A 25,157-nucleotide genomic window follows, 5' to 3' on the forward strand; every position below is an offset into this window, starting at 1 on the left:
TCGAGTATAGAGTGAATTTATATTTAACTTAAAGGTACGTATAGCAAAGTTCTACAGTGGAATAAGGGTGAGAAGGACATCATCAGGGCAGGTCGGTCGTTCGCGTGCAGTTCAGGATTGTTAATCTTTTGACAATATACCCTCGCTTATATTGCATTTGGTTGCTTGGGTAAAAATTGTTTTAAAAACAAAAATAAATTGGGATATATGGTATATAAAAAAGTTAGTTTTGCTGAAACATTTTGGTTTGATTTAATCTCTTAAGTGAGCAAACGGATAAGACTATAAGTACATGAAGTTCAGAAAAGATACAATTCTGACTTAGAAATGCCATTGGGGAAGGTAAAAGGGAAACCTAGATTTCTTTATTTAATAATTTTTAACTTCCATATAAAGTATTTCGTTTTTTATAAAGAGTATCCTTTGGGGAATTTGAATTTAGAAGTTTTTGTCTGCAGTGTAGCAGAATGTTACGTTTTCACTTTTGCTAGTTCAAGAAATACTTGTTGTCTCTTTTAATAAAAAGCATTTTTTGTTAACTTTTTTCAATAAAATAATATTATCAAAAATTCCTCCTTTTTTGCGAAAGCACTAAATTACCTAAATATGTTTGATTTTTCCAAATATTGGACAATTTATGGTAGAAAATCGGCCAACGATTGCCGACTTTTGATTGGAAGACCAAAAATTGTCAAAACTTACACGGTAATCTTTAGAAAAAAAACATTAGATTGGTAGACTCATTGGAAGATAATTTTCTAAGGACAATATTTATTTGGTTGATTAAAGTTGATTCCTGGAAGAGGAGTCAATCCATTTGTATGCAGATGGATCATAAAAAAAGAAGGGGTTGATGGAGGTGTGTACTCTGAACGACTGAAATCAAGTCTCGGATTCTGCCTTCCTAATCAGTATAGCGTGTTCCAGACTCAGCTTTTGGCGATAAAAGAAATATTGTGCTGGCGTGATATCAACCTCTTATATCCGTATTTTCTTAGACAGTCAGGCCGCTATAAAATTTCTGGACTCTGTCTCTACAAACTCTATAACAGTCCAAAACTATCGATCCTCTCTTAAGAAGATGGCACAACAGTTTAATAATCACTTTTACTGGGTGCCGGGCCGTAGAGACATTCCAGGTACAATACAAACCATTCTATAACGTTTGGCAAATGTTGGTATACCAATCACTACTTGTAAACTACTGCTAATGCAGGAAGCTATGAAAGAAGGCAAATACCAGGTGGAACAACATCAGGTGTCAGGTCACAAAAAACATCTGGCCTATACTAGATTTATCAAGGTGCTTGCTACCTCTAAGCAGATCGCATATAAGCTCGATAAAAGATGTCAGTTTTTCACCTTCTCTGTACATGCCTTGCTTTAGGTCAAAAATGCAAGAATTACTTAGGAGAATTCTTCTATAACGATCTAAATGATCTTAATCATATAAGCATAATCAGACTCTTAAGTTTCGTAAGGGACTCCAACTGGTTTCATTGAGCTTAGGAAAAAGACTCAAGATTCATGTGGTATCACAATGGGCCATTAAACTGGCCTCAATGTGTTCTATTCCATCACGGACAGCCACTTTAACCTAACCTAACCTGAATTTTTAATTTTAATTTCTAATGTTGTTAGAGTTCGAATAAATACTGACGAAAGACCCTTTAACTTTACAAATTTGTTTTAAATACAAAACTAAGACTTTAATACTGCAAGCATGCATTTATATTTTTTAGCTGCATGAGACGTGTCGAGGGTTATTGACTGCTTTTTGAGATTGTCAAACTCTGTTGAAATTTCTGTTCAGTTAGGTTAAGAAATTGATCATGAATCGTTTAAAACTGGAAAAATGTTTCCAAATTGTGGAAAGTTTTTATATAAAAAAAGTAATTTTTTTCTCGAAGTTCGTAAAGCACTTTGTTTGAAGAAATTTGGGTTTCTATGAAGCTCATTTCTGGTTGAAGAGATATGAAGAGAATCCCCAAGTCATTAAAGAAAAAATATTTAATCCAATTAAAATTGATTTTTTGTACCGTTCAAATTCTGGCTGTTTTATTGGCCCTTATTACTTTCGAATTAGGAAGGATCGGCGAAGTTTGGGTTTAATAGAATGACGAAAGCTTGTCTCAATGAATGATTAACCATCAATTTATTGCAATTTGGTTAAGTGTGGCTAAACGCTTAGTTTTAATTTTAAGGTATTTTGTTTATACTAACAAAATAACAAAGCATTTTAAGCCAATATTTAAGCCACCAACAAGCCAGATTTGTTGCGAAAAATTGTGAATGAAAAATTTGACTACGTAAATGAAATTCGTAGCCGTGTCTGTGGCTTGAAATCATATTAAAAATATAGTGGAAAAAATAAAACACAAATCACAGCGATAGTTTTCATGTCTTGTATTATTACTTAAAGTTATCAAGCTCTTGAAAAAACACCCTATGCACATTTGTTTCCTAGAATATTCAAATCAATACCAGCGTCACCATTTTGTTGATAGTATTTGTGGTATTATTGATAAAAATCTTTAAACAGACAGAAGTCATCTATGTAGATGCAAAAAGTGCGTATACGCCCAAGTTAACGAAAAATTTAACAATAGTTGTTTCTTGACAGAAGAAGAACACAGAATAATAAAATGACTTACAGATAGTGACCATCACTTAGAAAAGATACATTAAATAAGTTTTACCACAAATAAACAAAATTTTGCTAATGAGATAGAATTGAGATAGAATTTAAATGAAAAAAGTACGTATACGCCCGAGTGTACGAAAAATTAATAATCGTTGTTTTGAAACACAGAAAGTCCACAGAACGTTTAAGCGATTTACAGAAGATGACCATCATTGTAAAAAGATACATATTTACAAGTTTTACCTCAAACGAACAAAATTTTGCTAATGAGATAGAATTGGATGAAAAAGACGTTAATATAGCGAATTTGTGTCACTTATAGCAAAAGAAGGAAGCTTGTATTATGTACCGTTAATTTCCTTCCTCACAAATAATGGCAACAATCAGTTTAAGCCATTAATCTTAAGACATAAGATTGGCTAAAAACCATCTTACCAGTTTGTCATTTTTACATAAATTTTCAGCAAGCAGTCGTGGCCGAGCGGTTAAGGCGTCTGACTAGAAATCAGATTCCCTCTGGGAGCGTAGGTTCGAATCCTACCGACTGCGAAGAGTTTCTTTTTTTAATCAAATTACTCACCTTAAGTTTTAATGTTCAAATTTAACTTCTCCCTCAAATTCTTTGTATTTAAACAATTATGTTCAAAGTGCAGCCTTTTATGAATTTATTTAAAATTGGATGCTCACCAAGCATAAACTAACCCTTCCTGCTTTAACCAACAAGGGGCTACCTTTATTAGTTTTTATATGAAAGAAGGGATGGTAACGACGACGTAAGCTGCTACCTAGAAATAGACAATAGAAGATGTAACCCCAGTATAGCTTTCATAGAGTCTCGTAGAAATAATGAAGAGTGTGATGTAGTAGAAAATTATACAATAACCCAGCCTGAGCTGGGATGAAAAACTTTTTCCAAACTCACTTCACTTCATTTCATTTCATATAGAAATAGAAAGACAATGACAAACGAAGTGGAAAGTTCTGAAATTTGAAAAGTTTGCGGCTAGAGAAAAAGGTTTTCGCAATGAAAAAAAAAAATGCTTTCTTACTTTTCTCCAAAACCACAAGCATGCCAGCAAGAGTGATGCCGATCACATTCGAGCAATTTTTCGGTTCTTAAAAGGCTTCTTTCAGTATGAGCTGAGCATTGTACCCGTAGGTAAGGCAGTTTATTGAATGCTCAAGACTCACCCCTTCGCAAATTTCAAAGAATCAGAAGTTGTGAAAGTCTTCCACACCAGACCAGGAGGAGGAGTGAGTGGCGAATGTGGAGCCTATAATAAAATTTAATAAAGAAAAAAACAACAGAAACAGAAACAGATTGACAAAGTTTTGACATTTTATTTTTCATATTTTTTTTCTGTCTTTGTTTTTGTTTTTGCACTCCAAAAGTTTTGAACTTTCCAAGAGTGGATTTAATAAAAGAATTGTTATATGTTTCACTTAGGGTTTTAGCAAATCGAATCTCATCGTGGATAAAGAAAAAATCTTTGTTTTTTAACTTTCTTTACATGTTTTCTGCCGTCAGAAATAAAACAGAGGATTAAAGTTGAAAGACATCCTCTAGTATAATGTTGACATTGACATGAACACCAACATCTGAAGAAGGGTATTCGTTTTTATGTTTTTGTATTTTTGTACAAATTGTGTAAAAGTGAAAAGATGACAAGGCTGGGAAAACACCATATTCTGAATTCAATGTACTGAATGGAAAACATTTCTCTTTTGTTTCGTGATACGTGAATAAAACAACAAGGTATATTAGTACTGATAGGTACTTGATGTGAACAAATCTTTATGCGGATGTTGAGTTTTAGACATGATACACCTGTAAATGTTATATGACGTGCTTTCATTTTGTAATCTAATATTCGTTACAAAGAATTTGCATTAAGGGTGTTTTTGAATTTGTATTGAAGACTATAGGTGTTACGAAATCAATAACTTAAAAGTTGATATGGGATGATCTGATATCTTGTATATTTTAACAAAATGACCTTCAAAGGAGGTTTGATTTTTTTGACTTGTTTGTTAATTCAACGAAATCGTGTAATACTTAAAAAATCAAAACAAATTAAACAGAAGGTATTGGAATCTTTTCTTTTTTATTGTTAAGTGTTAAACTACTTTTAACCCGCTTTTAAGAATAGACTGGAGGATTTCTACAAACAATTTTGATAAAACTGCATTTGAAAAATATGATTTTCTGCAACTTTTCAGCATTAGGCTTTAAGAGAGAAGTTTTGAAAAGAAATAACATTTATTTTTGTATTCATTCTCTTTTCGGAAAATGATTAAAAAATTTTATTTTGGGGTAAACAAAGACTTAAAGATATTGAGCCAAAGAGGCCGGAATAAATACATTGACATAAATTGAAGTAACAGAAACGGGATTTTATACAACATACCAGTCACAATAGTCAAGTGATTTTTTTTTAAAAATTGTTGTGAATCGTTTTTGTAATGACGACGTCTCATTTTTGTTAGTGCTAACGGTGCACTTCCAGGGTAGAAAGAGGAGAAATAGCCTTAAAAATATGGTAGATAAATGTCGATAGCAAATGAACAATGCAATATAAATAAATGTACACGTACTTCCAAATAAAATGTGTTTTCCAAAATATATTCAAAATTACAAGTCAATAGATTGAAAATTATCTGAGCTAAGAGTGTGGGCAATTTAAAAACAAATATTGAGATCAATTTTTTGAAAAGTAAAACATGATTTTTATTTTGCAATACTTTCAACACTAAAGTTTGAAGACCAAGCACTTTAAGATTTTTCCTGGCCATCATCCTATCGATTTTATTGAAGATTTTGGGTTGGCTTAAGGCCTAAAGGACTTCGAAACATTAAACAGGAATTTTGAAAAAAAGACAGAATATTGATGATTTATGAAAAAAATATATTCTATTTCAAATTAACGCAAGTCCATTGGTTTAAAAGAATATTCTTGACCATTATATTGGAATTTTGTAAAGAGGTTTTCCCAAAATTTTATCCCGTTTAGTTTACTTATGCAGCAAAGATCCTGAAAAATAGAAACTCCAGAATAAATAAAACCATAAAAATAAGAAATATATCCAAAACCTAGGATCGCGACGACCCAAATTCCTGAAAACCCTTATATATCGATTTAATAGAATTGAAAAATTCCAACTCCAAAGAAAATCCAAAACCCCAAATATTAAAACCTTTTAATATCGATTTGATAGAAGTGAAAAATTCTAATTTAAAGGAAAATCCAAAATTCAAAAACTAAAAATCTCTAAAATCAAAATGTTGGCATAACTCAAAATGCCAAATAAATAAAATCCCTTGTAAATAGAATCCAAAAAATCCATTGAAAATCCAAAAACCCCAAATCTTAACTTAAAACATAAATAGAATGCCGAAAATATGAAATCCCAGATAAATATCATTCCAAAATTTTAACTTCCGACAACACAAAATCTTGAATACCATAATCAAAATCTATAGAAAATTAAAATCTCAAAAACATTCATTCATTCAAAAACCAAAGTTCAAAATAGGTACCCAAAATTATTAGTAAACAAAATCCCGAAATTCCAAATATAAAAAATCCAAAGTCCCGAAAAGTGAAAATCTAAAGACCCGAAAACCTTTAAGACCCGAAATAAATAGAAACCTGAAATATAAAAACCCCAATAAATATCTTATTATTCAAATTCCATACAAAACCCAAATTAATGGCAGCAACATTTCTAGAACATAGCAAACCCATTGTAAAATCTCGAATGCATAAAATTCCAAAAATTCAAAATCCATACAAAACCAAAAACCCGGATGATCCACACTCCATGAGAACCCCAAAACCCTGAAGACGCTTAGCCAATGCGAAATTTAATATTCCCTTAAAATGGCGTCCAATGTCTAGGACTCTACTTCACATAATCCCATAAAAAATTGTCCAACAGTGTTAAATCGCGGGATCTTGGAGGCCACGACGAACGCCCTTCAAGCTAGGTTATGCCCTTAAAAAAGATTAATTCTATAAATGTATTGTTACGTTTCATTTATTTATGTGTTTAGCGCTGTCTTGAAGAAATCAAAGGTTTTAAGGTGGTTTTTTTTTAAGGGTTTAGCCTATGTACTATAAAATTGCAAACCAAACTGAACATAAATCAAGTGACAACTGTCAAAAGACCAATTTCGAAAAAAGTATTGCCAGATTGAAAACCAAACGTGTCAAAAACCATACGTCACATAGAATCCTTGAAAATTGAAACAACTAACGACTTTGGTAAAAAAAAATAATAAAGACGAAGTTTTTGAAGACACAGAGGTTTGTTTATATGCAATTTCAGCAAGAGTGTGATATAAGCTTATATCAACGCAGGTTTGTTATAAATTAATCAAACGTAATGTTGTAGAATCTTTCCAAAAATCTAATCATGATATTTTGAGTCCTTAAGTTTCACCCTTATTCTCAACCCATAAAAAATATATTCTTAAAATTGACAAACTTATAATCAGCATCAAAATCCACCAAAACATTATTTCAATCAATTTAAAATTTTAATATTTGATCAGCAGTGTTTCATTTTGTGAGACCAAATAACCCGTATAATTAAAATAAAGTAAACAAACCACTTCAAAAAAAAAAAAAATATAGATAACTTTTATTATTGATACAATTTATTGGTTAAATAAATTTTTCTATCAAAAAAAATAATAATATTAATGGATTGCCTGTCAAAAGAAAACCAACAAAAAAAAAAACAAACAAATAAGTTACCGCTCAATCATTTGTCAATAAAACATTTCAACAATAGAAACAGGTACCTAAATATAGAAATATCCATATCTATATGTATATGTACTTAAATTTATATATGTATACATTTTGAAGAAACGATGAAGTTAAGTGTTTATTGATTGTGTTCTTGACTGATCAAACTTGCCCAACAACTATTTATGCTCATGAAATCAATTTGGAAGCAATAAAGATAAGAACTTAGAACGACAAAAAAAAAACACAACAAAAAAATGTCGCCCCGAGCAATAATAAATTTATTTCATTAAAGTCAATAAATATTATGTATTTATACAGTGAAAACTCTCTTGCTGAATTCAAATTGATTTTCATAAATTTGGTTCTTTTTAAAATGGGCTCTTTTATAAGAAACCATCGCATGGATGAGAATTAAGAATTTGTAGTCAACATTTTATCCAAAATAATGAAAGAGAAGTTAGTTAATTTCATACTTTGAACTCTCCGCTGCCGTCTGTCCTAAGAAAATAGAAATGACAATTGGGTTTTAATCATAGGGTTTTCCAATAAGAGGTTTCAATTTCATTTGAAAATAGGAATATTTAAAACGGATCAATGGATATTCATTTCATTGTAAAGAAGAAAAACGCCATCAACAATGGAAACAATATCAGCCAAATTGCCGCCTGCCAAGTTTTTAAAATCTGTATCTGTACGATTTAGAAAAATATGTCTATACGCGACAAAATTTTGTAAGATCACAGTCGTCGAGTATTAATTATTATATCAAGTGTAATAATGAAAACCTCAATAATTGTTTCCGATTATCGAATATAATTTGAATCTCTATCCACAGCAAGTTCCTATTTTATTAACATTGAAATTGCGACAGATTTTTTAATTTGCATCTTTACAATTGTCAAAACCTGTTTCATAAACAATTTGTCAATTTGTAGAGTTTTAGGAAAATAAACGAATATTGTCATTGTCAAGTGTTTTTCAAAAATGTTCAGTAATATCATGAAAAATTTGTCATTGTATTTTTCTGACAAATTTGTCACCTGCCAATATTTTAAGAAATTCTGATTTATCAGAAAAGTGTGACAAATTTGTAGAATTGTCGGCCGTCAATTTGTACGATTAATATCCAGGATTTCACTTTATCTTTTATTGATAGTGATTCTACTACTGATGTTGTATTCATTATTTATTCCTTTCTTCACATAATTTTCTTGTCCGAATAGCTACAAAAGTTTTCCAAGAAGGTGCTTCACGATAACGTCGTCATATTAAATTTTTGAAACTTTGACAATTTTGATAATACCTACTTGTCAAAAGTCGGAAAATAGCAATTTAAAAAGTAAGTGACAGCTGTCCATACAACAGGCTGGGTAAAATAATACCCCTTAAGGGTTTTTGTCATCAACGAAATTTTGTTCGCTTTTAAATCTGAGAACAAAACCAATGATAGAAACTTATGTATTTCTGGCTCTCATGAAATAGGCCATTTCCTTCTCATGAAATTTCCCAAGACTAATTCGCACGTTTAAAACTGTATTTCGGTATTCCATCTTGAAGGTCTAAGATCAATTCTGGACCATATTAAGTTTATCTGGCAAATTTAAGTAATGTAATGTCAAAAGATGACAACTTCAAAAGTGACACCTGGGGTAGAATTAACTTATCAAATGTCAATTGAAAACTGACAGTTGCCATAACAGAAAGCTTTTCAAAATAAAAAATATTATTGAAAAATAAAAATCTTGAAAATAAAATAAAAAAGTAACTAAGAGGTGACTCATTTTTTTAAATTTTAACAAAATATTAATAACAATATTTTGTGTGAGATAAACAGATTTTAAGTTAATATCTTTCTATGTTCTCATAGTACTTAAGAGTAGACCTATTTCTTTTCAGTTTTTTGTTCTTTTTTTTCAGTTTTTTGTTCTTTTGTAGTAGAAGAAAATGTTGTTAGTTGAATTTTTCCAAAAAATTAACTTAAAGTTTATATTTGTGTGTGACAAATCAAATATCTGTTTTTCTCCCTAAAATTTTTAGTCAAAACCCAATTTTTATCAATTTTAGCAGCATTTAATGAAAAAAGTTGGATTTTTTAAAAAACATTTTCTTAACCTAATAACAAAATTTTGAAGTCAATACCTCCATTTAATCTTGAGATATTCGAATCGAAAATCAGTTTTTACTCATATTGCGCAGTATTTTGAATTTTCTAAAAAATTAAATGTTTGTTAAAAACAATATTTTGCTTTAGATAAACTTAGTTTGAAGGCAATATTTTTAATTTTTGGTTAAATATTCGAGTGAAATATATATTTATACCAACTTTTAGTAGTGTTTTTTTAGGTTCTTATTTTTCGTGAGAAAGCGTTACCAGATGTCAAAAACGTTATTCTTAGTTGCAGAAAATTGTAATTTATTCATCGCAAGACATTAATTTGATCTTTAGACACTTGTGGTCCTTCGAGCAGATTTGCAAATTTCCCATTTTGGGACAGACAACAGACTAATGCTGGGCAGAGACAGAGGCCCGTGTAAGCATTTACGAGTCAGGGTTGCGGTTCATGAGGGACTGGATAAGTTCCTCCTCTAGAATGACAGACAATGAGACGTATTTAGGCACTGAAATATTCGTACATTGTATTGGGTGTACACAATTTAAGGGATGTGACCAACCTTGTCAGTGAGAGACAATAGACCGTCAAAATTAATTAATAGTAATTACCTTTCGAATCGTTCAATACAAGTTGTATTAGATGGATTCAAGTCTGAAAACCACAAAATAAATGCTGGTGTGACCCAGGACTCTGTTTTATCTCCAACACTCTTTCTCATTTTTATTAATGATCTCCTGTCTGCAACAAATAATCCTATAAATTGTTTTGCTGACGATAGCACTCTCAGCTTTTCATATTCGTTTTCAGATTCACACCCCTCTTCTTCGCATATGGAACTGCAACGACAAAATATGATAACCTCATTAAATTTCGACCTAAACAGCGGGAATAAATAACCGCGTGGAATTTAATGCTTCGAAAACGCAATTCTGTCTTGTATCGTTAAAGCGAAGTATACCCCCCTTTCCATTATCCATAAATGGCACTTGCATCGAGGAAACTGAACATCTCGATATTCTCGGTATGCGTATCACCAACCACCTTTTGTGGAACGATCACATACGCGATGTCGCCAAAAATGCTAAAAGATGTTTGGGTTTTCTAAGGCGATGCAAGAAGTTTTTTTCCCCCTCTGATCTGGCTGTTATTTACAAGACTTATATACGTCCAAAGCTTGAGTATAACTCCCATATCTAGGCTGGTGCTTTACGTCACTTGAACATCGTCGAAATGTTTCTTGTCTCACCCTGTTTTACCGTTATTTTAATGGTTTATGCTCTAGAGAAATAGCCAGCTGCATTCCTCCCCTTAAACAGTTCAACCGTAATACTCGCGCTTCTAGGAATGCTCATCAATATACCCTTGAGCCCAACTTCGGTCGTACTGTCAAGTACAGAGATTCGTTCTTTAGCCGTACTATGCGAATGTGGAATGCCTTGCCACACTCTGTCTTTCCCAGCTATTGCAATATTCACGAATTCAAAACCAATGTGCACCGACATCTCCTTTCAATACCTCTCTCCATTTTCTAGTGCTTACACTGTGTCTACATAATAAGGGTAGTTATCCCTTTGAGTGTGCGCTTATTATAAAAAAAAAATAAATTTTCTTACTTTGGTCACGTTATACAGGGTTACCCATTTTGCGGTTTCAAAAGTAAATGTAAATAAAACATACGTACAATATTTTTTGTTATGATATTTTCACCACGCAAATTATCGCAACCATCGATTCTTTTAAGCTAATTTTCCCTTACTTTTTGACACATATTTCACGCTATCTCAGCCACAAGTTGATGAAAGTTTGTTTTTAAGTGCTTAAGATTTAAAGGTTTTTCTGCATACAGACGGTTTTCCCTCAAAAAATATCCAGGGGTGTTAAATTGCATAATCTTATTAGCCAGTTCATATCGCCAAGACGAAAAATCATGCTGCCAGGAAATGTATTTTGCAATCAAACCATATTCGCTCGAGTTGTGTAGCACCGTCTTCTTGAAACCACATATTCTCCAAGTAGTATTCTTTTAGAGCAGGCAAAAAAAGGCGGTTATCATATGACCATTACGCTCTGAATTGACGGTGACAGTCGTTCCATCGAATTCGATGAAGTGAATCACAATTCCGGTCGAAAGAGCGCAAAAAAAGTGATTTTTTGTGGATGTCTCTTCAATTACTTGAGGATTCTCAGAACTTCAAATACAGCAATTTTGTTTATTAACGTACCCACCGATTGAGAAATTTGTTTCTACGCTGAAGAAAATTTTATTCGAAAGATCGCCGTGCACCGGCTCTTACTTAGGGTGGCGCTACAGTCCGGGGCGGACCTGGGCCTCAACCAACAAGCGTCTACAGCCAGCTCGGTCCCTAGCTAGCTGTCTCCAGTTTCGCTCGCCAAGTTGGTTGAGTTCCTCTCCCAACTGGGTGCGCCACCTGAGTCGCGGTCTTCCTCTACTGCGACACCCGTCCCTCGGGATTGGATTCGAAGACCTTCCGGGCTGGAGCGTTGATGTCCATCCGCTCTACATGACCTAGCCATCTAAGCCGTTGGACTTTAATTCTGCTAATTAGGTCAGTGTCGCTTTACAGCCCGTACAGTTCGTTATATCTTCTCCTCCATTCTCCATCTATGCAAACGGGACCAAAAATCACCCGCAGAATTTTTCTTTCGAAGCATCCTAAGACGCTCTCATCTTTCTTTGACAGGGTCCAGGCCTCAACGCTATAAATGAGAACCGGGATGATGAGTGTCTTATAGATGGTGATAAATGGATAACCCGTTAATTCTCTAAAAATCTTTTCGGTATCTCTAAAATTCGGGAAATGTCAAAATGTTCAATTCGGCGAACCGGACAGATTCCAATGGTAAGTTAATAAAACCTCAGAACCGAAATGTGGGAAATTTATTTTTTTTGAAATTGAAAAGAGTTTTCTAAGAGATAAATTAAGATAAGTGTTTTTCTTTCTTAAATGACATAAAATTTACTTTAATCGAAAAATAATCTTTTTTTTGTTGTTTTTTATTTTTGGCATATGACCGTGACAGCTGGCTCAGTCATAAGATTGGAGGATACATTTTCGATGACCTTTTCCAAAACATTTGTGCCGTACATCGGCAATACAGCGACGAATGTTGCGCTTTAAGTAGTCAATGGTTTCAAGTTTATCGTTGTTATTAAGCGACTTTACACATCCCACGGAAAATGGTGAGCAACGCGACCTTAAATCGCAAGGTCTTGTAGGCCAATTCACGGGACCGTAATGTGAAACGATGCGTTTACAAAACGTTTCCTTCAATAACTAAATTGTAACATGATATGTGCGACCACAGCCGTTCTGTTGTCAAACGATAAACGACATATTGTTACCATTGACTTTCTGCCCAAACGCTTTTAAGGAAGTACGAAACAATCAGGCTCAGTGAATATTACGGAGTCACAAGATACACTTTGAAAATAATCATCACTCGAAAAACGGCAGTTTCGTTTTTTTATGTATCCGTTAAACCAAAAGTGTGCTTCATCGCAATATAAAATAGGGTTTTATACATTTGAATAAAACTATGATATTCAAAATAAATTGGTAGAGTTTGGAAGTGTTGAAACTTAAAATAAATCGCTTGACAGTTGACAAAATGGCTTTTTAATAAAAAAGAATCCAACTTAAATTTGTATCACTCTTAAGAGAACACCTATTAAAAGCAACAGTCTATTGAAGAAAAGACTACGAGTGTAAAGAAAAACAAATATCTATTTTTAATATTTAATAATCTCTTGTTTAAAAAAATCTCTATAATATTGGTATTTATCAATCGATTATGCAAATCCCAATTAAATCGATTACAACGAAGCGTTACGAATCATCTTGTAATTATTGTAAATGTTCATATTAGAATTACAAGTTTTATAATTTAAAGAAGAAGAAAAAACATGGACTTTTTACTACTTAATAATTACATCTTAAACACTAAAGTATTTAATTTATTTCAAAAACTAATTGGTCATAAAATTATCATTTTAATCTAAAATAGAAAAAAATAATATACTAAGAGTTACCGCGCAACAATTTATTATTATTGCATTCGTTTTTCATTCGATGTTCTTTGTTGTTGTCTAATGGGCTATTTCTGAGCACACTTTATAGCACAAGTTCATCTATTATCTGTCAGATACAAATTGTGTGGTGTCATTATACTCGTACCTATTCGTTCAGATACAATGCAATGCAACGAACCTGAATGCGACACATGGGTTGGGTTTTGAGTTTTGAGTTTAGTTAGTTGTTGCAGTTCTGATGCTGGGTGTATAATCATTTTATTGCAACGAACGCGAATGCAATTTGCATTTCTATGTCATGTTAAGTGCAAATAATTGAGATCTACAGATGTGTGATAGATACGAGTGTAGACAAAAGATAGAAATGATGATGTTAAAGCAAGAAAAGTGCGCCAAATTAAAACTAAAGATTATTTTATTATTATGGATTTTTTATATATTAAAAAATTTGCAATGGAAATATAATGTCGGTTAAGTTGATCTTATTGTGTTAAAAATGTGTAAGAAATGAGACATTGATGTTTGATTTAATTTTATAACATTTATTCAGGAATGCAATGTTTAAGAGGCTTATAGTTTTAAAGTTAAAGTACATTTGATATAGATATACAATTTGTCAAATGAAAATGGTTACAAATTACAGCATCACTTCATCATTAATCATTTACAACAGTTTCCATGACCATCTGTTTTCCTAAGCTTCGATAAACACCTTTATTGACTTTTTTTGGAATTCAAAAATGTTCAAGTATGCTTTTAATTTCTTGACACATTTTGTAACTTTAAGTTATTCTAGCGTACATATTCAATTCTCTAAACTTATAGCTGAGAACTTTTTCCAAAAAATTGAGTTAATTATTTTTTTGAATTTTTTGGTAATTGATTTTGTTTGTGATATTGGACTCAATATTCTGTTCCTTAAATGTACATAATGTACATACATACATATGTAAGTATAAATTGTTAACAAATTATTATTGTAGATGTGATCTTTATGATAATCGTAAATGTAGGGATACATATAAAATGTTTACAAATACTAAAGATAAAATCAATCATAAATGTACATGGTTTCTTGCTCCATTTTCTTAGAATTATTTCTTCCTTTCGGTTTTGATACTTTAAGCTCATAGAATTAATGTTCTATTTTGTAAAATTAAAAATGTAAACACGTTGCAAACAATGATTTTGAGTTTCACGAAGAATTTTAAAATGGAACTTAACAATTCCTTATCTCGTAAATGAATCACGGTTCAGTGTTAATTGATTGACAAACTGTTCATCTAATCATCACTAAATCTAAATGTTAGATTTCAAAAACTTTACAAAAATTGCGGCAAAATAGTGCATTACCAAGAAAAAATCGAAAATTTTAATTTGCAATTACATGGAGAATACTTTTAGAATTCCAATTGATTTGTATTATATTGGAATTTGGTACAAGAATAAGGAATTTGCGAACAAAAAAATAACTGAATGCTTGAGAATTTTAAATTCAAGTTGATTGACATTCATCTTTTGTTTATCAAAAGTTGATATTAGTAAAATAACGATTTTTTTTAAACTAAGCTAAGCCTCCTTAATATTTTTGCTCCATTAAAATAAAACGAACGTCTTTCTTCGTGACAATCTCCATTCCTGTAGCTTGCTTTTCTCTGTGTCTAAAACAATTTCCATATACACAATACCTCATTATTTGCGTAGTGGTTACGTTTCAAAAAAAAACACGACGCAAATTGAAAGGACCAAAAAATGAATTATAATTTTCTATAGGAAGCTATTAAGATTGAAGGTAGGTTCCAGAGTTAAGAAAACACTTCTTTTTAAGAAGAAAATTCAACAAATTAAATATTTTGGAAGTAAAAATAATATTAAATTCTAAATACAACAAAACAAAACAATAAATACATTAAAAATAAAATAAAATATTCAATCGATTTATAAAAAAGAAACAAAAATGAATCAACTTTTGCTGTCGATAATCTACTTTCTTTATCAAATGACCCGTCCAATGTTTGCTAAACAGCTTACAATAGGAAGGAAATCCCCAAGTTTTGATGGCATGGCGTTTAATTTGCATCAAAAGTCATGGCCATCTTCTAAAAAAAGAGAGGTGAGATGACATCGATAACTTCCCATCCCGTCTATCGATTTTTCTTGCTTAAAAATTTGTAGAGTTTCGTGTTTTGTTTCTCAAATATTTAAAAATTACAAACAAGATTTTTCATATAATGAAATACTTTGATTTCAAAATCAGTTTTTGTTAACGAGATTTTTAGTCGAAAACATTTTTTTACCAATTTTAGTAGCATTTCCTTAAAGTTTTTATTTCTCATGTAACAAATACAAATTGGGTCAATAATTTCTATTTTGTAGGAAATATCAAGAACCGAACATAATTTTTTACCAAATTTTTGTAGATATTATTTTTTTATGAAAAATCTGACTGTTCGATTTTAATAAAAATTTACTGAATGTCGAAAATTATATTTTCTGTGAGTAAAATCAATTGGAAGCTAAAATTTTTAATTTTAAAATAGATAATTGAGTCGAAAATCTATTTTTACCAATTTGTATTAATTATTTTAAGGTTTTTATTTTTTGTAAGAAAATTGTCAATTCGATTTTTTCCAAAATTTAACTGAATATTGAAAATAATGTTTCTCATAAGATGAAATTAGTTTAAAGTCAATATCTCAAAGTTTTGATAGATATTTTAGTTAAAAAGCAATTTTTACCAACTTTTGTTTAGTTATGTTAGTTCGATTTTTCTCAAAATATTACTGAATATTGAAAACATTATTTTTTGTAAATAAGTACCAGATGTTGAAACGTTATTTGCGTCAAACGGAATTGTTTTCGAGACAAAATCTTTTTTTTATTCTTACAATTTCGAGGTGACAAATATTTTTTTTCAGATTTTTTTATCTTTAAAAAAACCGTTAATTGGATTTGTTTCGAAAAATGTATTTGTTTGGTATCACGTTACAATATATTATATAAAATTTAATTCAAGTCTCTAACGTTATTGGTTCGTGAGATATTTGGGGTTAATCAAAATGTTCGCACCTGTTCTTAAACTGCTATGGTAAAAAAAACCACCCACGCAATTTTTTTTTAGAGCAATTTCTGCATCTTTTTGTATCTGCATCTTTCTTATTATAAGTCGATATCTCTTCGGGTTCATGATTTATGGACAACGAAAAAACGTCGCGAACGTACGGAGTTACGGACGTACAGAAGTACGGACTTACAATTGAAAAATCGGACCTATTACAATAACTTCCTATGGGAAGTTAAAAATTAGTACTAATTCAGCATCAACGCAACTTCGAAAAACGAAACGGCGCGAATCGAGGTACAGTGTACGCATTTTTGGAAAGAAGTGTCAGTTGTGTTCGGTGGAGTTATAGAAACGACGGAGACCATCAAGAAAAGGAGTTTTTCGCAACCTGTTATTATGAAGCAGACATGAGATTTTATGAGACTTTTTCCACAATATTAAGAAAGACAAACACCATTCCGAGGTGAAACCATTACTTTACTTCACTATATAGAAAATAGAACATCTATACTATAAAATTGAGTTTTTTTTAATATTCAAAAAATTGTATAGAAAATAAAAACTGCGTAAACATAAAAGAGATTCAATATAATATCCGGATCCTAGTTAATGGAATTCAAATATCTAACTTACTCAAAGTTATGATTCAAATTATCAGATTCCTTTGTTTGAAATACTTAGTCTTTGTTTCGTTCATAATAATTAAACAACTTTCCTATTGTCACTAAGGATCAAATCCTGACTAATAATTTAAGTTAAGTGTTTAATTTTTGTTTGCCCACAAAGGCAAAAGCTTGCAAGTCTATTTCGTCAGAATGTGATAGTTTTGATCCAAATTTATGTCAAAAGTTAATTCAAGCTGTTCTTCAATTGGTTAAACGTATCTTCCTTTTATCGATTTATCAACGATAGTGAGAAAGAAAATAGGCTATGGGCAAATATAAGGGAAAAGCAAAAGCAAGCTATAACCACTTAAATCGACTTAAGGGCGTTTGAATTTGGAATTTTCAACTTAGTTATCATAAATAGACGTCAAAACTAAGCCACACACAGTTTTTTGAATCCAAATGTTTTTTAAATGAAAGCTACTAAATGGTTGGTAAGAAATTTATAAATACAGACTATCTAAACCAGAAAATGAATTTTTAAAAAATTTCCCATACCGGGAATCGAACCCGGGCCTTCTGGGTGAAAGCCAGATATCCTAGCCACTAGACCATATGGGATATAAAAATTGGTAACCAAATAACCATGATGACGAGATTTAAAGTAAAAATAAGTTACTCATGATTATGACCATGACGGTTTCGCATTGTGATAGTCTAAATCATCATAGATCCATCCTAAATATACTTATAGACAGATAATTTGCATAATAATGAAACCATGCGGATATTGAAATACACATTGCTCGCACAGCCGCTGTCTTTCATCAATGATATATTTTTAAAGTTGCTTGTCATTCTATACTCGTGAGGCAACTTTTATTGTAGTTGTGTTAAGATAGAAAAAGTCGTGATAGAGAAGTTACACATTTTAAGAGTTATAACAGACCGCATATTTATTTTGTATCAAATACTATATTATTGGATAAAAATACTACATTCGAGCTATTTCTACACGTGCACGAGTTGAAAGTCTTAATTTTTTTTCTAATAATTTTTAATATTTGTTTAAAAGAAGAAACAAACAAAACAAATAATAGAACAATATCTATGATAGATTTCCACAAATTGATTTGGATACAGTTTATAATTTTAATTGGTTTGCACCTTGGCCACTAATGATTGAAAATGGTGGTGAGTTTTCACATTTCATCATTCTACAAATATGAATGAGTACACCCTCTGCAGTTCCAAAATGCAAAATAGTTAAAAAGAAATTACCTTAACATAAATGTTTTAAATCTTAAAGTGTTTCCAGACCAAAGAAAATTTGTTTGAAACATTTCAGAAATATTTAATAAAACATTACAAAAAAAACTTTTCAGAAACAGAGACACATTTCTGAGAAGTTTTCTTTGGTGTTTGGAAAACAATTCTGAAATGTTTGTGAAATCTTTTTCTATTTTCAATTCGGAGTGGAAAACTTTATTTGTTTAAAAAGGATTTGCATATAGGCAGAAAGTATTTGCGTATCCGTGCCACTTGTTTAATAGTCCATTTTCACTGAAACAAAGAAACATTTCGGAAATGTTTTTCAAAGCGTCCAAATCAACAACAAATCAGAACAATTTCTGAAATGTTTTTAAAACAATATGTTTCCTGAGATGTAGATTAATGTAGATACACCTTACGTTTTAATTAATTTAAACAAAAAATCATCATTTATTATATTTTTTTGTAAGTGAAAACTTAAAGTATTTAATCAAATTTAAAAATCACAGATAACGAACGATGCAATAACTTCTACTTTTAAAGACCAAAACAACTTAGTTTTCGCATTAATTTCAGACCAATTTTGTCCTAAAGGATCTTTTTTGATTTTCAAATTTCATAATTCCAAACGCAAACATTACCTAAGGCCTTAACAGAGAACGGGAATATACTTTAATTGAATTATTATTAAAAACAAATTACTCTTGTATTAGTTTTATAACAATGATATATTATATAATTAATACAAAAGTTTACATAGAAAAGCAAGTATACGCCACAGTCAACAATTCATTCAAATGTTATGCTTATCTTGCTCTGATTAAACTAATTACTTTTTTTATTAATATTAGATCTGTACAGATATTTGAATAAGAGCATTAACTTCAGAACTTGTTACTGCACTTGATCCTTAATAACAAAAAATCAAAGAGAATGAAAAGAATGAAGCACCATCAAACTGACTGTTTTTGGGTAGTGGAATTAGTGATTTAAATACTTTGACATCTTCTGTTCGGTTACACATTTCGAAATTTAAAGTCGATACCAATCCTGAAGATATAATAAATCATATATCTGTTTAGTCTACCATTCCCAAAAACTATTTTAAATGTTTCACACTAATTAAAAAAGGTTTATCTCTAACTGAAGTTTTTCATGTGAATTTTAAACTGTACCCTTGGATGGTTACAATAAACTCATGAGTGGCCTATATGGCCTATGTTCATTAAGGTGAAAAAGTGCATTAACCATCCAAAAAACGTAGATACGGGCCTTTCTCCATGTAATTTTTAGTTTTATTATCAAAATGTAGGAGGTATTAGACCTAAGCTACAATCATTATATCTTAATTTTGGATCTTTTTCATACGATATTATATTATTAACAGAAAATCAAGTAACATCCGAATTATTTAACTCAGATTATACTGTATTCAGAAAAGATAGATCATACTTAATTAGTGAGAAGAACAAAGGGGGTGGTGTTCTTATCGCCATTCGTTCGTCCTTGCCATGTAAAGAGGTACAGCTTAATTCAAATATTATATCTTCAACTACGAGTAATTACGATATTGATCAATTGATTGTTACTATGAATGTATATGGAAATATTGAATTATTTATTATAATCAATTATATTCCTTCAAGTAGTTCTTGTGAATGTTATAATATATTTCTACATACATAATTGTAAAATTATGTTTAAAAACTTAAATCCATCGCAACATGTTATTTGTATTGGTGACTTTAACTTAGGAAATATTAAGTGGTTATTGGAATCAGATCATAGTTTGTTAGTTCCATTCGAAGTTACTTCTAAAATTGAGATTAATTTAATAGACTTTTTTAGTCAGTTTGACTTGATACAAATAAATCATATTTCTAATAGCGTAGGTCCTTGACCTTATTTTTGTAGATAAAGAATTTAATATTTATGTTGAAAAATATGATACTCCAATTTTGAATAATTCTGTCCATCATATTGCACTTGAAGGTAACTCATGTTTTTATACTTTTATGAAAAAAGATTTGGATAATAATACTTTTATACCTAATTATAATAAAGCTAACTTTGATGCAATGAATGAGTATTTTGTATCTGTTCATTGGGAATCGCTTTTATCTAAAAGTAAATTAAGTAACGCTAATGTTACTCTAGTATCTATTGTCAACGAATCTGTACGTAGATTTGTTCCAAATAAAAAAGCCAAATCTAGAAATAATCCTGCATGGTTTAACAAGAGACTTATAAATCTTAAAAAAAAAACAAAATCTTTTAAGTTAATTAAAACGAACAGCCATGATCCAAATTTTCGATCTAAGCACAGAAAGAATTCAATACGCTTAGTAAATTTTTATATCGGTCTTATTAAATATTAAAATTAAAAGTGGAAGTTTTTGGAAGTACAATAACGTTTAGCGCAAATCAATGGGAATCCAAGCTGTATGAAGTATCTGAATAAATCAACGAGAATTGTTGAAGAAATTTGTAACTTATTTGCTGTTTATTTTCAGTCTGTGTACTCAACAAACACTACAACAAATGTTTGTATACCAAGAGTTTCTTTTATAGTTAACATAGGGTCTATGGTTCTGACGGTTTCTGAAGTAGAATCAGCATAACTGCGTTTAGATACCAACACAAATGCAGGCACTGATGGGATCTCGCAAATTTTATTGCTTAAATGTGCCTCATCTTTAGCTATTCCATTGACAGTCATTTTCAACCTTTCGCTCTTGAAAGATGAATTTTTAGAATGTTGGAAACTGTCTTATATTGCACAAATTTTTAAATCTGGATCTAAACAAGAAATAACATGTAATAGACCAATCAGCAAAATATCTTCTCTTCCTAAGTTATTTGAGAAATTAGTCTGTGAGGAGCTCACTTTTCAATTAAAAGATTTTGTATCCGAATTCCCAAAACGGCTTTATATCTGGAAGATCTACAACTACTAATCTTACATTCATGACGAGCTATATAATTAATAATTTTTAATCCTTAAATCAAACTGATATAATTTTTACTAATTTTGCTAAATCATTTGACCGCGTTAATCATCATATTCTATTACACAAACTTTTAAAACTAGGATTTCATCCTAAGTTTCTGGATTGGTTGAAATCCTATTTAACATCGAGAGTTCAAGTCGTTAAGATTGACGAGTATCACTCTAATCAAATATTGGTTCCATCTGGTGTCCCTCAGAGTAGCCACTTAGGCCCTTTAATGTTTCTACTTTTGTAAACGATATTCCCAACATTTTTCAAAATTCTCAGACGACCTTAAACTGTATCGTTGCATTAAATGTTGTGATGATTGTGTTTTTTAAACGATGACTTAAACAAATTGGCGGATTGGTGTAATATTAACTCCTTATATCTTAATATTTCAAAATGCCAAGTTATGTCTTGCTGTCGTATGATTTCCGCAATTTTTTACGATTATCAAATTGATAGTTCTATATTGGATCGTGTAGCACAAAAGAAAGATTTAGGTGTTATCCTTGATACTAAGCTTTCTTTTCTTCCTCATATTGACTTTATCAGAAATAAATCTAACCAAATGTTAGGGTTCATCAAAAGAAATAGTAAGAAATTCACAGATCCGTATACCATAAAAACTCTTTATATTTCTCTCGTTCGATCTTTACTTGAGTACTGCAACACAGTTTGAAACACTTGCCATAATAACTCAATTGTATGAATCGAGAAACTCCAGAAAATCCAAAAAAACATTTCAAGGTTTATGTATTATATGCTTCATTTTGGTGTTGTTATTCGATCGTATGAAACTAGACGTCTCTTATTTGGTTTGCAGAGTTTTGCAAATCGGCGTGCATACTTTGCGATAATACTTAGTAATCATATTAAATGTGCTCAACTTTTTGCACTTATATCTATTCGTGTTCTTGGTTTAATTTCCAGAGATAATGTTCTTTCTTACGAGCAATTTCAAAGATCTAACTATGGTCGTAATGAACCGATTTCTCGTTTCATCAGAGAAGCAAATTCAGTTTGTACTAGTTTGGACTTTTTTAGAATTTGCTCTAGAGATACCTTTAAAATGTATGTTTTATATGTACTTAGAACTACTTGACGTTTGTATATATTTATATATTATTTTAATTTTTGTTTTTGTACATATTATTGCAGTTATATTGAAATATTGTTATCTATTAGTCTATAAAAGAACTTTGTTTGTTGATTGTTGAATAAAAAAAAATATAAAAAATCTTATTGAATAGTAAAAAATCAGATTCAATAGTCCTTGAGATGAGTACTTATCTCTTGATCACTGTCCTTCCTGTATAAAAGGTAGATGTTTATTTATGAGAGCTACATACTATAGAAGACTAAAAGTAAATAAATTAGGTAGCTCAATAGTTAGTCATTAGAGAACCAGGGCCTAGTGACTTACAACTCTCAACCATTCTTGTGTGCGAGTAATTGCAGAGATGGAAATATAGAACACTGTAGTGGATAAATAAGATATATTAATATGAACGCACAACAACTTGAATTGGCGACTGTACAAATGTTTTAAAAATATAACAAAAACGATTGTTCTCAATCATGGTATTTAAATTTCCCACACTGCTAACCCTGAGGGTAAATAATTCATCTGCTTCTTCAAGAAGATTGGTAATGTGATTAAACTTTAATTGTTTTCTCCATATGTTTTGGATTAATGGACGTCTCTGTTTAAGTAATTACTTTCGAGGATTATAAACTATTATTTGTCATTGGCAGTGAGAAAATTGTGTCTGATTCCTGCTTAACGGATTCTTTTAAGAACGTCTCGTAGCAATAAAAATGAAAGAAATTTACTAAATTGTAAGCAAAAGTTGTGAATAATAAACAAAAATTAAGATATTTTAACTCAAGGAAAAAGTTCGTTTCAAAGAGACAAAGAGAAATGATGTTCCATTTGAAACTTAAGAATACAGTTTAATCAAAAATTATACAAAACACTCTTGATTTCTTTCAGTTAGTAAAGAGTTGCTTGAAACTTTGAGCCCCATATTCTTATATTTCTTTTCGACCGGAAAGACATTTATAAAATTAACTTTTAAGGTTCTCCAAAAATGTGATAACTTGTTGTAATCATTTTTTCTGGATCGCATAAATAACTGAAGAAGATTGAAGTCTATTTTCTGAAACAATTAAAGATTAAGTTTATAGTCTAGTTAAGACAGGTTCTGCAAAATTTCATCGACAAAAGTATTTTAATTTAAAAAAATATCCTTCAAGAAAACGGAAACATTGATGACAGGAATGTCTTATTAATTAGAGATTGTTGAGAAGACCATTTAGCATTTCATTCCATTGTTGTAACTTTTCCACCAAGAAGCCCTTTAAATATGTATACATTTCCTTCAAATACCTAGTTCATAGGAAAACACTAACCAAGCCTCAAGAGCACCAATTAATATCAAATCCAAAAAATGCGCGATGCAACATCATCGCCAAAGAAGCAAAAGAAACAAAATTCTAAAACCCAAGCATCAAGCACATAACATATATTTGTAGGAGATGGGATACCATCAGTCTTTCATCGGAGAACCAGAGCCCGGACTGGATGCTAATTTGCGTTTTATTGCACCGCATCACCAATTAAAGAGCCGAGATCTCCAGCCACCATCTCTCTCCATTTGCCACCGTCACAATACGCCGCGCCGCATCAGCAATAGCAATATAACAACCCAGCAACCCATCAACCAGCAACAAGAAACAACAGTGCCCCCAACGAGCTGGTTGTGCTGCTGCTGATATGGGGCCATCTCTGCTATAGGGTACCCCAATCGTGGTTCTGTTGGTATCGGTATCGGTGTACTGTCGGTGCTGCAGCTGCCGCCTTTGTTTTGGGTTGCGACTCTTTTGCTTGCTGTTGCTGGATGATGGGCTATTGCTTCTGCTGATGTTGTTGTTGGTGCCTCTGCCTCTATAGCTGCTGACTGTTGCTGTCGAGATTTATGGCCCTGGCATGGATTTCACATCAAATGAAATGTTCCGCCCACAACGCAAAGGAAACAATAAAAACGTACAAACATGCATGTAAAATGTACGCACGTCACGGCACAGCGGCGTGGAGCGGCGGCGACCGACCTGGAAATCGAACAAAGTGCCGTGTGGAACAGCTATGACGTTGTAGTCCATCCACATAGTCGGCACCGTAGGACTTGGACTGTTGTTGTTTCGGTTCGATTCAATATGTGGTGCCCTTTCGGCGGCCAGCGCGGCAGCGTTCCGTGTCTTTTACGTTGTTTTATTACCACTAACTTGCCTTAAGGTATACCTACATGTATACGCAACGTAGGGTGATGGTGGCGATTCACGCAATTCCCCAAGTAGTGTGGTCCCACGGCTACCACACCACCACCGTCGTGTTTTAGTTGGCTTGAATGCCAGGACAAAACAAAGAAGGTAAAAAGGATTTTGGAAGCTTTCAAAACAAAAGCCGACTCTCACAACGTCACTATACCTCAACTACAAAACAAATTCACTTCAATTATATTTTGTTTGTCTATGTTCATTCCTTCCTCATGTCTGAAGTGTGAGGAGGGTTGAATAAACCACAACCTAATTGGGGTGGAAATTGACAACATACAACAAAAAAAACTACCTTACCTTTAGCTATATGTATAGATA

At 31.5% G+C, this 25,157-nt stretch overlaps 2 non-coding genes across 2 annotated transcripts; one reads left to right on the forward strand and one right to left on the reverse strand.

Moving 5' to 3' along the window:
- The first annotated feature begins 3,111 nt into the window (after positions 1-3,111).
- On the forward strand, positions 3,112-3,193 carry Trnas-aga (transfer RNA serine (anticodon AGA)). Its single transcript has one exon. It is a non-coding gene; the product is annotated as a tRNA-Ser (tRNA).
- Positions 3,194-17,784: 14,591 nt separating this feature from the next.
- Trnae-uuc (transfer RNA glutamic acid (anticodon UUC)) lies at positions 17,785-17,856 on the reverse strand. The gene has a single exon. It is a non-coding gene; the product is annotated as a tRNA-Glu (tRNA).
- Positions 17,857-25,157: the final 7,301 nt, after the last annotated feature.

The sequence above is a fragment of the Eupeodes corollae genome, chromosome 3 (assembly GCF_945859685.1).
Source record: "Eupeodes corollae chromosome 3, idEupCoro1.1, whole genome shotgun sequence".
Taxonomy (NCBI): domain Eukaryota; kingdom Metazoa; phylum Arthropoda; class Insecta; order Diptera; family Syrphidae; genus Eupeodes; species Eupeodes corollae.